The sequence below is a fragment of the Tachypleus tridentatus genome, chromosome 13 (genome assembly GCF_004210375.1).
Source record: "Tachypleus tridentatus isolate NWPU-2018 chromosome 13, ASM421037v1, whole genome shotgun sequence".
Taxonomy (NCBI): Eukaryota; Metazoa; Arthropoda; class Merostomata; order Xiphosura; family Limulidae; genus Tachypleus; species Tachypleus tridentatus.
Window position 1 is genome coordinate 72,769,119 of NC_134837.1, and position 16,570 is coordinate 72,785,688.

Below are 16,570 nucleotides of genomic sequence, written 5' to 3' on the forward strand. Positions count from 1 at the left end.
CACCACTATGCAGTCCTAATTTAAAACTTTCCTTACATCTCAGTTAATAGTTCTTTCCTACTTAAATGTAAACCATCTATTCCAAATTTCATTTCCACCAATAATTCTATGGCCTTTATCTTTAAATGATTTTATCAACGTCCTATATTTATTAATTACTTCCTCTGACTTACTCTTACATATATGGTTAGCCTCTGCGTGTACAATCAAAACTGCAAAGTTGACAGCCCCTTCATAATATCTTTTGCTCTGTCAATTGTTTTCCACTTGTACCCTAGGATAGCATAATCTAATTTGTTTTTTTCGTACAAACTTCATACGCTGTGTCAAGGAATCACCTATAAATATAATATGTTCAACTTCATAATCTACTCCTTTTATTTTTCTTTCCTCCTATAGTTCCCCTTCCATATTAGCCAAAAACTGAAATCTGATCCTCAATCAGCTTGTTATCAGCTTTTAAACAGCAAAACACAAACAAAATATTTTAGTGTAATGGTATGTGAAAAGGTCGCTTTCACAAAACAATAGACGTTTCTTTTATAACAAGATGTTTTTTATAGTTTTCATTTTCATTGCCATAATTTATGTACGCACATAAACACATTCCTCTAATGATAGGTAGAACACAATAACAACACTGATATAGAAAACCTTATCCCTGTCAATACGAAACGTCCGTGATTAATACATTTCCACGTATTACATAGTTCTTTCGTAATGTCCACAGTGCTTGAAACACAGTCTGAATAGAAATTCGATAGTATGAGAAAATTTCCTTTTCTTTCTTCAACCAATAACAAGCGACAGCCGTTAATATCAACATAATACCAACAGAATGAAGAATAGAGCTCTTCTCGCTGCTTTTATTTTTTGTTCTGCTGTATTTGTTACGGTGGATCACTGTTCAATTTTATATTTTGTGGTTAGTACGAATTATCTTTTGACACTTTTAATGATGGACTTTGTTGATTAAGTGGATCTGTATCTATACATTTGACACATTTTTATTATATGTATGAATGTACCCGGAATCTTCTGTTAGAGACAATTCGCGTAAAAATAAAAGAAAACTTATTGCAGCTAAAATTATGATTACAGAATAACACTTTCACTTATTACGTTCTTGTTGTTAATATCCATGGAACTTTTAAGGATTAAATTCCTTGTTGTTAATAACTACAATGTTTACAGGGTGACAGTTCTGTTGATTATATCATTGTTGTTTTCACAGTGTACAGTTTTCCAAAAATGTTACGAAAAATGTCAAAAACATGTAAATCTCTTATATCTGTTGTTATACTACTTAACTTTTTTAATAAAAGTTATAATATAATAACCCTTTTATCCCAGGTACCATATTAGTAACACTCCTCTGAACCATTTCCAACAATTCAATATATTTCCTAAAGTAAGGAGCACAATATTCCGTATGTGACCAAATCAGTAGCCTATACAATGAAATTATAACCTCCTTAGACTTGTATTCATTCACTATTTCTGTTGATATAATCTAAAATCCTTCTTTGACTGATCAACCATCACACCAAATTTTTTTTCTTTCATGAAATTTTAATGTTATTTCCATCCAAATCATGCTTATAATTAAGACTATAATAATTCAGATTAATTATCTTGCATTTATTACAATTAAAACCCATATACCTTTTATATGTCCCACTTACTAAATGATCTAAATCTTGTTGTAAATCAGCAGCGTCCTGCTCACACCCAGTAACACCGAATACTCTAATATCATGTACAAATTTAAGTAATTCATTTACCCTTCTTTCATCTGTTTTATTATTGTAAACCAAAAAGAACAATGGAACTAGGGCTGAACTTTAAGAAATATAACTTACAACATTAATCCATTTTGACTGAGCTCCATTAATAAGAACCCCCTACTTTCTTCCATTAAGCCACTCTTCTATACGATTACATAATGTATCCCCCACAATAATAAAGTCAAGTTTATTCCCAAACATTTAATATGACACTTTGTCAAATGTTTTCTTAGAATCTACATTCATAAAACCAACACCATTATTCTCGTCTGTGATAAACTTCAAACATGGAACTCTACCTACATAAACCATGTTTCACAATATCAACTGTTATGGTGTGAACGGCAATGGATATTGCGAAAGTGTGCTTGGAATACTACAATCATTTATTCTTCTAATACATGAAAATTTCTAAAGGACTAAATAAAAAATGCAATGTTTAAAAATATTAGGTTTAACGCTAATATTCTGTAAAAAAGTACAGTTAAAAATTTGCTATGTTTCAGATTAGAATGTTGCTGAAGAAACAAGAGTGACGCGTTACGAATGCATTCTGAACAATTCGTCTCTGACTGAAGTTAGTATAATATTACTATTTCTTTGGTTTGGTTTATTATGAATTTTGAGCAAAGCTACACGAAGGCTAATTTCGCTGGCCGTACTTAAAAAAGCAGTTGCAGATTATAGGTAAGGCAACTAGTAAACACTACAACACGACTGTACTGATTATATTTATATTATAACATGCATGTACTTATGGTATTTGTACTATATTATATTTGTAGTTACGTACTGCTATAGTAACGTGTGTGAATACGTGTATTCATTTTGTATAAATGTATTATCTTTTGTTTCTTATATGTTTTAATACCTTATTATTATATTATACATAATGCAAATTTGTTGAATTCTCTTTTGAATTCATTATTAAGCACGATTCTATGCAGTTAAGTTTACTTAATATAAAACAATTCATTTGGTATAATAATTTATATACATATATTTGAATATGTAATTGTGAAAAATATAATATTTCCAGGACTGTTTTACCAAAGATATCGATGTCTATTTTTCAGATTATATGACATTTTATTTTGCAAAATATCAAATACATATTTTTTACACAATTGTTGCAAATCTCTTACAGCGCCATCACTATAACAAATAAGTAATCCTTTGGTTTTATGACACTGTTTATTTCTGTTTATACGTCAGAGAAACGCTATAGAACGATGTCAGAACCAGACCGCTCCGAGTTTATCAAATGCAGAATTTCTGAACATAATCTGTAACAACGTGACTACCAGGTTCCAGGTAAATCTACACATACGAATTAGCAGATTATTTTCAAGTCATTGTTTATCTGAGCATTTTCAGTTTTGTTTTAAGTGTATTTTCCAAAATAATTTCAAAATTTTCTCTTCTCTGAATAAGCGTTCTAATAACATGCTGTTTGTTTATTATTTGCCAAGAAAGTTTTCAGGCACTGTTGAAAAAAAAATTTCATGAGGAACAATTGTAGTTCCTTCGTGTGGAAGCTTATTATAAATATTTTCATTTAGTTTTTCGTTTGTATCAGTAGCTCGTGTTTCTAGTAATGCAACTTGTTCTATAAACGTTTTTTTTTTTATCTCATATAAATCAAATTAAAATTGAGAAGTATTATGCTGCAGGCAACTCAGAACTTTAGTTTCGAGTAACATAGATTAACAAAGCTTGGTGAATGATAGCAAGTATCGGTCAGTGAAAGTTTGTATATATCTCTAATTTTGAAAAACATGCTGGTGTAGTTTAAATTCGAACACACTCACTTTCATAACCTTTTATTCCCAAGGAAAATTGGATCTTATTCAACGTTACAGATAAATTCTGAATTATGTTTTACAAAAGTAGATCGCACAATGATTATAATGTTACTGAAAATCGCTTAGAAGTATATATTAACACAAATAAATTTATGAAAAATTAGTAAAATGTAACCAATTAAGTAAAAGTAAACGAGAGATTTTTTAAACAAATCTGACCCTTCTTCTTGACTTTTTATTTCAGTTTGAAATTAGTGTACGAAATGGGCCGGTAAGTGTTTTAATTCATTTTTATGTTACAAAAACAGTAAAGACGTATTAACATAAAATTCATAATAATATTTGATAACCTATGGGATGATAGAATGGTTTAATGATTTGATTCTGTTTATATTTGAAAAGATTTTCCTATTTAGTTTTATATATCAGTGCTCAGTTTAAAGGTGTTGTTATTTCCGTGATATGTTAACGTATTTTCGTATCAAGTAAATTACATAAATCAATATGATTTCTAAAGATTAAATCAATAGTTTGGGCAAAGAGAATCTCCATTTTCCTTCCTGAACAGTCTTAGAGCTTACAGGAAAATTATTAATATTGATATAAATGTTCTGTTGGTAAGTTTATTTTATTATATATATATATATAGAATATTAATACTTTGAATTATGGAAAATAAAACAAAATGTTAGTTTATTATGACCAAAAACAAACCGAACTGCTATTATTAACTATTAACTCTGAACTGTAATAAACACGTCAAAATCATATAATAAGGATAGTTATTATATTTCATTATATTTTTGTTCTGGTTATAATTTTCTAATTTCTATACTTTACTTGAACGATTTTTTTATACAAAATTAAACTTTATAAATTTTATTTTCTTTTTGTTTAGTTTTATCTCTATAATAATTTATCATTTGACTTATAAAAATATATATATTTGTTGTTGTTTTTAAGATAATGTCTACACTTGTCATAACAATGTATATTTAAGTGTTCGTGATTCTTGTTTTTATTTCTACAAATAACTTAACTTTGTTTTAACAAACGTCTCAATATTATATTTTCTATTATTTCAATACAGAACTGTTTTATGCAGAATCTATGAACCCCTTACTTTGGCTTCAAGACTGATGATAAGAAACAACTGTTTAATTCAGATATAATAATCGTATTGTTGTTGTTTTCTGTGTTTAAGAAATGTTCTGTAGCTAACTGTAGTAAAACCTAAAATGTTTTTCATAAACATTGTACAAATACATACTTGTTTAATTTGTTTAATTCTTATTTGTTTAATGGTAATTTAAATAAACTTCCATTGGACGGCGACTAATTCGGGTTCTTTTCTTCAATATATGTATTGCCATGTCAGCGGAATGATAAAAACTAAAAACTTCTAATTTTCTTGTCAACATTAAATTCCTTTTATTCTATATAGTAAAAATAAAAGAAGGAAGAACAGTGTTTTTATATTATTTTTCTATATTATTAATCCGATGTTGTTTTTTCTCACATTTTGTTTATCTGTTTCATTATCCAATAAATTATTTCAGTATCTTCAGTTTCTTTGTGCCTTGTGTAACTGGTTTGGTTTGAATTTCTCGCGAAGATAAACGAAGGCTATCTGCACTAGTAGACCCTAATGAAGCAGTGTAAGACTAGAGGAAAAGCAACAAGTCATCACCACCCACGGATAACTCTTGGGCTACTCTTTTACCAAGGAATAGTGGGAATGACTACATATTACAACGCCCCTCGGCTGAAAGAGCGATCATGTTTCGTATGATGGGGATTCGAAACTGCGACCCACGGATTACCCTTGTTTAACTGATAGAGTACAAACATAGAACTTCTTGATATTCGTGGAATTTGGTGCATTGTTTTATGTTACATATAAGAATAGAGATACAATCCCTGAATTTTTGTATTTTTACGTTGCATTTCCTAAAAATGCTTAAAATTAAATTCGTACTTATTAGTAAAGTTTCGTAGTACAAATATTAACAATAACAAACTTCAAGGAAACTTATAACAATATTAGTATTGAAATGTTGAGTACCCGAAAGATGGCATTCTTCAACGTGAAGTTTGTACGTCAGCAACATCAAACCATTATTAAACACCTACGTGATTACAGTTATCCATTTCATGAGCATGTTATCCCGATCTGTACTTTGAAGAAAAATGGTTTAAATCAAGTGATGGTGCGAAAAGTGAAAGAAAAAAAGTAACATTGCTTGTATGTTTTATTTTCATTGCACTATGGCTGTTCATACTTAACAATGGAACACGTACTGAAAAGAAATAACAATACAGGACAAGTTCAGTTAAAAAAATATATCCGTTATATGTGTATTTTGTATCTCAGAATCTCGCATGTTTCTGCTTCGAAACTAGAGTAACGTTTTTACTGATTAACATGTGAAATAGAGTAACAAATACGTCTGTGCGACTTTTCACGTTACTGGAATGATAAATCGGTCTCTGTTGTTATGAAGCACAGCTATATGAGCTCTGGCCACCAGGAGTGTAGAAACCATGTTTTTCGCAGTGTAACTTACATACATGTATGTATATGTTCGTTTTTATGTGTCTGTGTGCATATCCGCTGGGTCACTCCAGGGTCTAATTTGAACTATTAAATTTTTATTAAATTTATTAAATTAATTCGATTTACAGTAACCAGACCGCGGATGTGGCCTAGAGCTCTTCTGATTGCTATAAAAAAGATTTGGAGAACGTGGGTGCGCTATAAGAATGACAGTCAAATCCCTAAAATCAAATGACAATTTGATTACACGTTAGTAGCCCAAGAACTGAAGGTGAACATCTCATGTCTAGCTACTTTCACGCTCGTCTATCTTTTCAAAACTATGAACACCTGAATTCCCTTTGTATAGCGTTACACATACATTTTAAAACATGTAAAACCAATCAGAAAGAAACGTTTATTTAATCCTCAGATTCTCACAACTTGACAAATTCATGAAAGCGAACAGTATCTCATACATATTGATGTTAATAATTAGGAACAAATTAAGGTTTAACAAAAATTTTCCATAAAACAGACAATACGTACAATCTTTACATCTTTACATCTTACCTTGTGAAACGATTTTGTGAAAACGTATGTAACAATGCACACCACAATTCGTATTCCTAATGGAAGTATTTGCACATAATATATGTGTCTATTAACACTTTTTATGGTGTTTCTGGTGTAGGATTCTGTGAGAATGTTTGTAACTACACACTTGGAAATTGTTGTCATTCGTGTAGGTGGACCTCTTCTAATGTACAAGAAACAAAAGTCGTATTATTGCAATAATCCTTGGAATGTATAAATAAAACATTATCAAAAACTCAACCTTATTACTTGAAGTGACACCAGGTGTTTATAGTCCAGTATATTTAATTCTACATTCAGCACATTATGACCTATAATTTCGACGGATCATTTTAAACGGCACAAAAATGTTTAGTGAGCAAGCATACTCTGAGCGACTAACTATTTCCTGGTTGTAAGTAACGATTCGTTGGTCGCTATGTTAAACAGTGAATGTTTCAAAGCATAATGTAAAGTAATATTCGAGTTTATTAAGTTTTAATGTGTTTTTTTTGCTTTAAAAATATTTATGACATAAATCAGTGTCTTATACTTCCAATTTTTTTCATTTCCGTCTGAGATTAAAACTTAAATATGGTCTTAAAAGTTGTTGTGAATTACTATCAATACTGGAAATAAAACTGTTCTGCTTAATCAATGATGACGAGAAAACGTACTTCTATCAAAAAATATATATGTAAAAACGGCTGGTTTGGATTGAGAAAATTTGTATGTAGAGGAGGAAACCTGACGATGGCCAAAAAAGGTCGAAATGTTGTTTGCTCCTATACATAAAACTTTTCTCAACCCTCACCAGCCGTGTTTACATATATATTGTTTTGTTCAATATTATGTTCTTTTTGTGGTGACAATAAAATTTCATGTTTGTACAACCGAATAAGACTATCTTTGTATTGTGGGCTTAATTACTGAATTCTATACGGTCCAATACTGATAAAAAATTATATATTCTACATTAACATTTCACAAATCCTTCTGTTCACCACACGTTGTTTTAAGACAACTTACAGCTTTTGCGGAAGATACCTAAATACAACATCACTTTCAAACTATATATTAGGTCGCTCATATCCTGACATAGTATTAGCTAGACTTTGGTGTTTATATCGGAAAAACAAACATATTTTTTACTACACTTTTTGTGTGAAAATATATTGAAATAGACACATATACATATTCTGACACATGTTGTGTAACGTTATCGGTATGGCTAATTTGCATATTAGAAATAAAGGTAACTTCAAAGAAATGTCTCATGTTCTTGAAAACTTCTACAAACATGACTGCATTCTCCTGAATATGGGTCCAGACTTTATAGATACATGACTAATTAGTCTGAACTAAGGAATTCTCTAGAAATTTATTCAAAATAAATTGTGATAGTTGTTGAAGTTAAAGAGAATTAAACATTCTAACTTAAGCATTGAAACAATTCATTGAATCATTTTTAAAGCCGAAAACTCACTTGAATAATAAACACATCCTATCTGTAATGTAACGGTGATTAACATGTTAAAAGTAAATAAAACACTTAATCAGAGTTGATTAGCCGTCGTTAAATACAATAAGATTTTCTTTCATTTAACAAAGATAATAAACAAATTATAATTAAAACAAAAACACTGCCACCTGTAGAATACGTTACAAATTTTAGTTTTAATTGAATCTAATAAACAATATGACAATGAAAATTAAACATATTTATTTACCAGAAGTTAGAAAAATTCATAAACAGAACCTATCACACATATTGTTTCTAATTAACAGCACACGGGTGTAAACGTAACTGTCTTAAGAAAAGAAGATTGTAAATAACTTGTTTATATTTGCGTTACATCTTCCAGGTGTTACGTATTACGATTTCAAATAGTCGGAAAGTTTAATCTTAATTTAGAACTTAACTAAATCTGGATATGTATGATGATATGTTTTTAACACAAATATATTTTAATATAAAAATAACAATACAATTTATAATAAATGTTATTACAAATAACGATTTATATACAAGAGTTTTACAAACTAACAGACAATATTAAGTCATCAAAATTATTTGAAACTAAATGACGTCATGCACCAGGACAGTTGTAATTGATCAGGAAGCGCAAATTACTTTTATGTTCATACATACATACACTTCACTTGACACGAATATTTGGCTTGACGTAAGGTTTTTCCTCATGTTTTTGTAGAAATAGTATCGACTGGAGTCTGAAATGTTCAAAATTCACAAACGTTCCTGGTCAAAATTATGTTGTTTTCCAATTAAATCATATATAAATATATATTAAACGGAAACAAACAAAGATATGGAAATAGTATTAAATCTGTTTATATTATGGGTGTTAGTTGATTGTACAAGACTTTTAGGGGTGTCAAGGTAACGTTTACAAGACTATAACACAGGTTATGCACGTGACGTCGATCGTGCGCTGGACCAGTTTTGTTTATCCCGCCATATTGGATGAAAGAACAAATTAGTAAAATAACAGTGACCCTGGCAGTGAAATACTCAGAACAGCATCGTGTAATAATGCCAATTGGTTTTGTTGTTGTTGGTTGAACAAAGTACAGGGCTTACCTTTGGCCATCTTTGCTCCTGTCTCCATGTTGTATAATGTGACTGCTGCACATGAGTAATATTATCATGTTCCTGTTAAACACGTGCAATGTGTAGTCAAGTCCTAACCTTCTTGTTGATCTACAACCCATAGAAGGGACCGTCGGTCAGTTGTTTGGATTTACATAGTTACAAACATATTCGTAATGTATTAAAAGTACTCTCTTTTAGGTAATGAAAATATAATAAATATCGGTCTATCTGCTGCATCTAAGGAGGGAAATTGAACCTCTTGTTTTAGCGATGTAAATCTGAAATTGTATCGATGTCTTACAAGAGGACGTCATAAACATTAATACCAGAAACACCGAAATTTCAAACTAAGGGCTTGAACATTCTTTGATACAGTCAAAACTCAGACATCGCTAGATATTTTAAATGTGTAAAAAAAGTACAATACAGTGAAGTATATAAAAATTAATGATTAAATAACGACGAAGACTCAATAAAAACATGTTAAGAAAGTTTTCGCTGAATGTTTAGACTGTAATGAGCTGACTCTATAAGATCAGTAAAAAGGTTACGTATATTATGGACGCTGCATTAACTAAATAGAACCAGGAAGAATCTCGGCTTGTCTAACGTGACACAATCAAGTATACATAAAACAATACTCCAACCCAGCTAACAGTTATGATTATGTGTATAAACTAGTTTCTGAAATATACCATTGATACTTAAACTTTTATTAATGTGTGAACTACTGGTAATTTATTAATCACGTTAGTCCTAATGTTTTTAACAGAATCAGGAGCTCATAAATTTGGAAATAAAACTTTTGCTGTAAATTATCACTTTAACACGTTAGGCTACCATTAATAACACGTATATCCACATGCACATTAAAACCTTAGATGAAAACACATTAAGAGAAGCAGTTGAGACAGACTCTTGCACAACAGTACATAAGCTTGCAGAAAAGCTAGGCACAAGGAAATCAAGCATTTACAACCACCTGTGTGCCATTAGAAAGACAAAAGGTTGGATAAATGGAATCTCTATAAGCTGACTGTAAATCAACAAAATTGGCGTTATGAGACCTGTCAAGGATGACGCTCCAAAAATTGAATGAATTGAAAATCGAGGCTCTGTATCATCCACCTTATTCCTAAGATTTTTCCCCAACATATTTTCATTTTATCGAACACTTTCACAACTTTTTAAACAATAAACGCTTTTAAAACCAGACACCTGCAGAAAAGTTTTCAGAGAGTTTTTAACACGGCAAATAGTGCTTACTTTGATCAAAGTATGTTTTAAAACATTGGTTTATACTTTTCCAAACTTTGCTGTTCAGAAACTACATTTATTTTTGGACAATCTAATACAATACATCTAAACGTTTTATGCCTTCAATATGAGGCACTGAAAACTAGGTAACTGAAAATATCTGAGTATTCCGTGCTGGGAATGTCCATAACCGTGTCTTTGTTAACAAGGCTGATGAAATGACAGCTAAGTCTGTAGGCTTTGCCGGAAGGATAGAATATGGGTCCGTCATAGCTATTCCAATATGCTGACGTTTATCCTTGTAACGATGGTTCACCTAAATTGTCAGTTAAAGTTGTAAACAGAAGGTTTTCCTGTACAAAATAAACGTCACAGAAAGTCGTTATACTTACAGCGAAAGGCAGCTGGTAAATATAGTTCCGTTTTCAGTCGAGTCATCTCTTTATGTGTCAATGTGACTTCTGAGAGATTGATATGGATGTCAGTGTAACTGAAGCGTAACTGTTGTTGGTGTGAGTTTTCTAAAAACGGTATTATCACAGCCGTTTAAATTAAACACCGATTTTAACGAAAATATATTGAAACGAAAGTAGAGTAACCTTCTTGCAGGAAAAGCCATACCAGTGATATAGTGTTGATTGGTTTAGTTTACCTTGAATTTTGCTCAAAGCTACTTGAGAGTTATCTGTGTTAGTAGTGAAAGACTAGAGAAAAGGCAGCTAGTCAACACCACCCACTGTCAACTCTTGAGCTACTCTTTTACTAACAAACAGTGGGACTGATCGTGGCTTTATTACATCTCTGTAACTAACATGTAAGTATGTTTTGTATCACAGGAATTCGGTTCCTCATATTAGAATTTGAGTGCCGTACTCATCTGGCCATGCTGGACTAATATAGTGTAAATGATTAAAAATACAACAATACAAAGACATTATTAAATACAATTAATTTCATAAATTTGACAAATTGCCCAGCATAGCCAGATGGTTAAGGCACTCAACCGGAAATCCGAAGGTCGCGGGTGCGAATCCTCGTCTCACCAAACATGCTTGCCCTTTCAGCCGTGTGGACATTATAACGTGAAAGTCAATCCCACTATTCGTTGATAAAAGAGTAACCTAAACGTTGGCGGTGTGTGGTGATGACAAGTTGCCTTCCATCTAATCTTGCACTGCTAAATTAAGGATGGCTAGCGCAAATAGTCCTCGTGTAGCTTTGCGCGAATTTCAAAACAAACCAAAATTGACAAACGTAAATACATTCATCATCTTGTTTTTAGATTGATCAAGAACCATTGTAGTAAAAATATTTCTGACAAAATTTCTGAAACAGTTCCAACTGTTTAAAGAATTCAATATTTAGTTGGAATTTTGTTACATTTTTTTTCCGCACAGCATGACAACAATTTTGATTAAATCTTGTGACAAATAATATATGTATGATTTCAGTTATGCATATTATATCAATAATTTGGACACATGAATAAAATCCGAATGAATTTCTTCTGTTGTACCTGAGAAGTACTTTTCAAATAAAAAAAATTAAAGCTCAATTGGAGGCAAGCCATCACGTGATAACAATGACATAGAGCTATTATGTAACACAATCATTGCATTAAAAAGTTTCACTAAGTAACAAACAGGCAAAGTGATTTTGAATGGAAAATCTTATATGTAATGTTTGACTTTTCAAACATTGGTTTTCCTAACGATATGAGATTTATGTCGTTTGAATAAAAAAATTGCGAGAAAAGTTTCAGGCTGACAGATAGTTAAATACAAGTTATATAAGTAATATGACGTAATTTAAAGCTGTTATTTATGTTACTTTTTAATTAAAGTTCTTGAATAATTAATTTCAAGGCTGATTCACTGGAAAGAATCAATTATCCACATAGAAATGCTTTATATCGGTGAATTTCAAAGACTGTCACATGTTAGCATGTAAGAGGATATGTACTGTAATTGCTGAGAGACAATAATAAGTATAACAAATGTAACACCTAAGTAATTAAGTCACCCAAAAATCAATAAAATCAGCTACAGAAGACGAAAGTTAAAGCACGTGTCCCACATGGTCGGTCAGTCAGATGATGCTTTTTAAGCATCCCTGTATCACAGTATAAGACATAGATGGCAGCAGTCACGCAAGATTAGCGATTATTTCGAGAAGAGGATATTCTCCATTATTGGAGTTTAAGAGCACTTTTCTGTGGTGCCCGTAGGGTAAATCCCGATTTCACAGTCAGTGGATATAATTGTTTATTCGGATGTATTCAAACTATGTAACAACATAATTTAAACCAACTTTCATACCTTATTTTTAATATTAAGAATTTATTAATAATTACTTTTTATTAACTTCAGATGATACCCAACAATAAATTATTTTATCTTCTTTCCTCTGGATTTACAGAATGATAGAAAACTGGTGACGAAAGTTACTTTAGATGAAACACAAAATCACGCATTGCTGGAAGTAAAGTACAATTTACAAGAAATTATGACTAGTGATGAAACTTCGGATCAGTAAGAGACCTTAACCATACGTTTTGAAGTTCTTACTGTTGCCCAAGGTGATTTTAACGTTATTCAGAAAGAAGTAAAAAAACATTTATTTACGTGGAACGCTGGTATGTTAAAACTGATTTTCTCTGAGAGAGAAATTATACTGTGACCATATGCAAGAATCGCATTATGTGTGGTAAACCAGACTAAAGTCATATTATTTTAATAATCCTTGTGATCTTTACATAAAAATATCATCACAAAACTCATTCTTATTATTTAAAGTGACACTTGACTGTTTGTACTCCGGTATATTTATTTATACACTTGGCATAGTATAATTTATAAATTTCAATGGATCATTCCATGCGACACAGGAAAAAGTGTAATGAACATGTGTTCGCTGAGCACGTAACTATTTCGTAGTTAAAAGAAAGGAATCGTTAGTCGCTGTATCAAGCCATGAAAGTTTTAATGTGTTTTTTTTTCCACTTCTTAAAAAATATTTATAGCATTGTTACCTGTATCTGTTTCATGTGCAAACTCTAATTTGATCAGTGTCCAATTTTACCCCGTTTCTGGCCCGGCATGGCCAAGCTCGTTAAGGCGTGCGACTCGTAATCTAAGAGTCGCGGGTTCGCGCCCGAGTCGCGCTAAACATGCTCGCACTCCCAGCCGTGGGGGGCGTTATTATGTTTCGGTCAACCCCACTATTCGTTGGTAAAAGAGTAGCCCAAGAGTTGGCGGTGGGTGGTGATAACTAGCTGCCTTACACTGCTAAATTAGAGACGGCTAGCACAAATAGCCCTCGAGTAGCTTTGTGCGAAATTCCAAAAAACAAACAAAACAAACTTACCATATTTCCACCTGAGTTTAAATCTTAAATATCGTCTAAAAATATATTATGAATTATCAACACCTCAAACAAAACTTGTGTTCAATATTATATTGTTGTCACTAATACTATAAAATTTAATGTATATATCTGCGAAAAAGACTATCCGTGTGTTGTGAACTTAATTACTAAATTGCATAGATCCAATTTTGATATTTAATACCGATAGAAAAATATATACTCTGATAATAATGTATCGCAAATCCTTCTGCCGAAAGAACTGTAAATTACCAGTGAAGTTAGTAAACAAACTTATATCAGTGTTTATCTCACATTGTTTCAAGGTAGCTTACATCTGGTAAGTGCACCATACCTTCAGACTTTCAAGTCTGCACCAGCAGGGGACATCTTCATCCTATCGTCGTACAAAAACAATGTTGGCTGCGTGATTTTCAACATAACAAACTGTTATTTTCTCAAAACAGTAATTTTATTATAAAGGCAGTAAAACAAAGTAATTAATTTAATAAACGAGCAGAGTGAGTAGGTAATTGTAAAATGGTTAGGTGAAAGCCGTGGTTTTCTATTGAACGGCGGACTTTCTAGACTGTTTCAGAAAATGACCTTGTGTAATCAATATACAGTAAATAAAGTGAATTAACATTTGTACAATCAAACGAATTATTAGTTTGGATTAGAATGAAGTATGTAAAAGTTCACTACTAGTAAAGACGGAGTGTGTGTGTGTGTGTGTGTTTTCTTTTAGCAAAGCCACAAAGGGCTACCTGCTCAGCCCACCGAGGGGAATCGAACCCCGGATTATAGCGTTGTAAATCCGGAGACATACCGCTGTACTAGCGGGGTGCAAGGACGGAGTTAACATGTAATTACGTCGTTTAATAGAGAAAATATTATTTCTTATTTTATATATTTCTAGAGAAAAGGTGAGTGAGTTCAACCTATCTGGGGATACTTTGAGCAGAAGTTTAAAATAATTATACAAAGGCTATTTACTTTTAGTAGCAGGACTAGTAAAAACAGTAGTTCAAAATAATTACACAAGAGGGATCTTATTTCATTTGACTATAAACACAGCCAGATATTAAGAATGCCTGTAAAATATTCAGTTTAGTATACACCACATAATTTATTTTTTTCCTACACATTGATTGGTTACGTGGATTCAGGGTGAACATGTAAGTAAACAACCTCAAAACTTGATTGTTAGTTGATACAACTGCAATTTTATGAAACAAATCAATAACACATTCCTTTGTTTCAAAGTTACTTAATATATCACTAATTAACATGGAATGTGAAAAATTACAGCTATTAGAATATTGAATGCATGACGTTGGAGATTGTAAAACAACAAACACCAAAAGTTTTCATTTATATTTCCTTAAAACTATAAAGAATGAATTAATCAATTTTTGTAATGTACTTTTATATATACAACATCTTACTCGGTTGGTCTCTAGTGTTTAAACTATCTATCTGTTACAAGATGTTTGGTCAGTTTTTGATGAGTAATCGACATTTAGAAATCTGACCTACTTCTGTAAGTGTATGGTATGTAATCGTTTTCCTTTTATTTCTAATCTATCATGTTAACATTCACAACACACAAAAATACATTATAATAAAATTTCACACACTTTGAGAAATCTTAACCGTGTATTTATAATCAGTGATGTCGATATAATCCATTTGTAGAGAAATATATATGTAAAAACAGCTCGTTTGGGTTGAGAAAATGTTTTACGTAGAGGAGCAAACGACGTTTCGATATTCTTCGGTCATCGTCAGGTTTACAAAGAAAGAGATCAGCTTCCGGTCAGTTACCTCTTTCTTTCTTTGTGAACCTCAACCCAAACGAGCCGTTTTTACATATATATACCCGTGTATTTTTGACCTGTTGAGTAGCTATTACCGAGAACTTCTAAATCACAATAATCTCATTATAACTATGGTTATTCTGTATTAATTTTGACTGAACAGGATACTGAAATTTTAAACTAAAAATAAGAGATTGTTTTCCTTACTAGAGTTCAAAAATTCAAAACATTAAATATATGAACGTTTGAAACTGGCAGCTGTCCTCCAAATAACGAACACTTTTGATGTAGAAACAATTACTTTACAAATTGTTTTAAAACAGTCCGTTTTCTTCGTGTTCATCATGAGGCGAAGTTTTTGTTTCTATAAAAACGCACATGTAAAATATAAATATCAAATTAAGATGCAGTATTGAGATAGTGAACATAGACTGAATTGTTAATAACAGTGAGTTAAGATTTTGCATTGATTGCATCATAACGTCATTTCTAAGAATATTGAATTAGTATAGTACTTCAATTGCATCATAATGTCATTTTTAGTAATAGTGAGTTATCACTTAACATACATTGTCATTTTCAGAAACGGTGAGTTAACACTTTACATTAATTGCATCATAACATCATTTTTAGTAATATGTTTATCGTTTCAGCTGTGAGGGCGTTATAATGTGACGCTCAATCCCACTATTCGTTGGTAAAGAGTAGCCCAAGAGTTGGCGGTGGGTGGTGATGACTAGCTGCCCTCCCTCTAGTCTTACACTGCTAAATTAGGGACGGCTAGCACAGATAGCCTTCGAGTAGCTTTGTGC

At 31.6% G+C, this 16,570-nt stretch overlaps 1 protein-coding gene and 1 long non-coding RNA gene across 2 annotated transcripts in view; both read left to right on the plus strand.

The window, feature by feature from the left end:
- The window catches only part of LOC143236188 (thromboxane-A synthase-like), a 140,591-nt gene that overhangs the window by 108,955 nt on the left and 15,066 nt on the right, over positions 1–16,570 (plus strand). The gene's annotated exons all lie outside the window — the stretch shown is intronic.
- On the plus strand, positions 841–5,159 carry LOC143239363 (uncharacterized). The gene is made up of 5 exons (XR_013021149.1): positions 841–925; positions 2,294–2,364; positions 3,003–3,101; positions 3,837–3,863; positions 4,683–5,159. It is a non-coding gene; the product is annotated as an uncharacterized LOC143239363 (long non-coding RNA).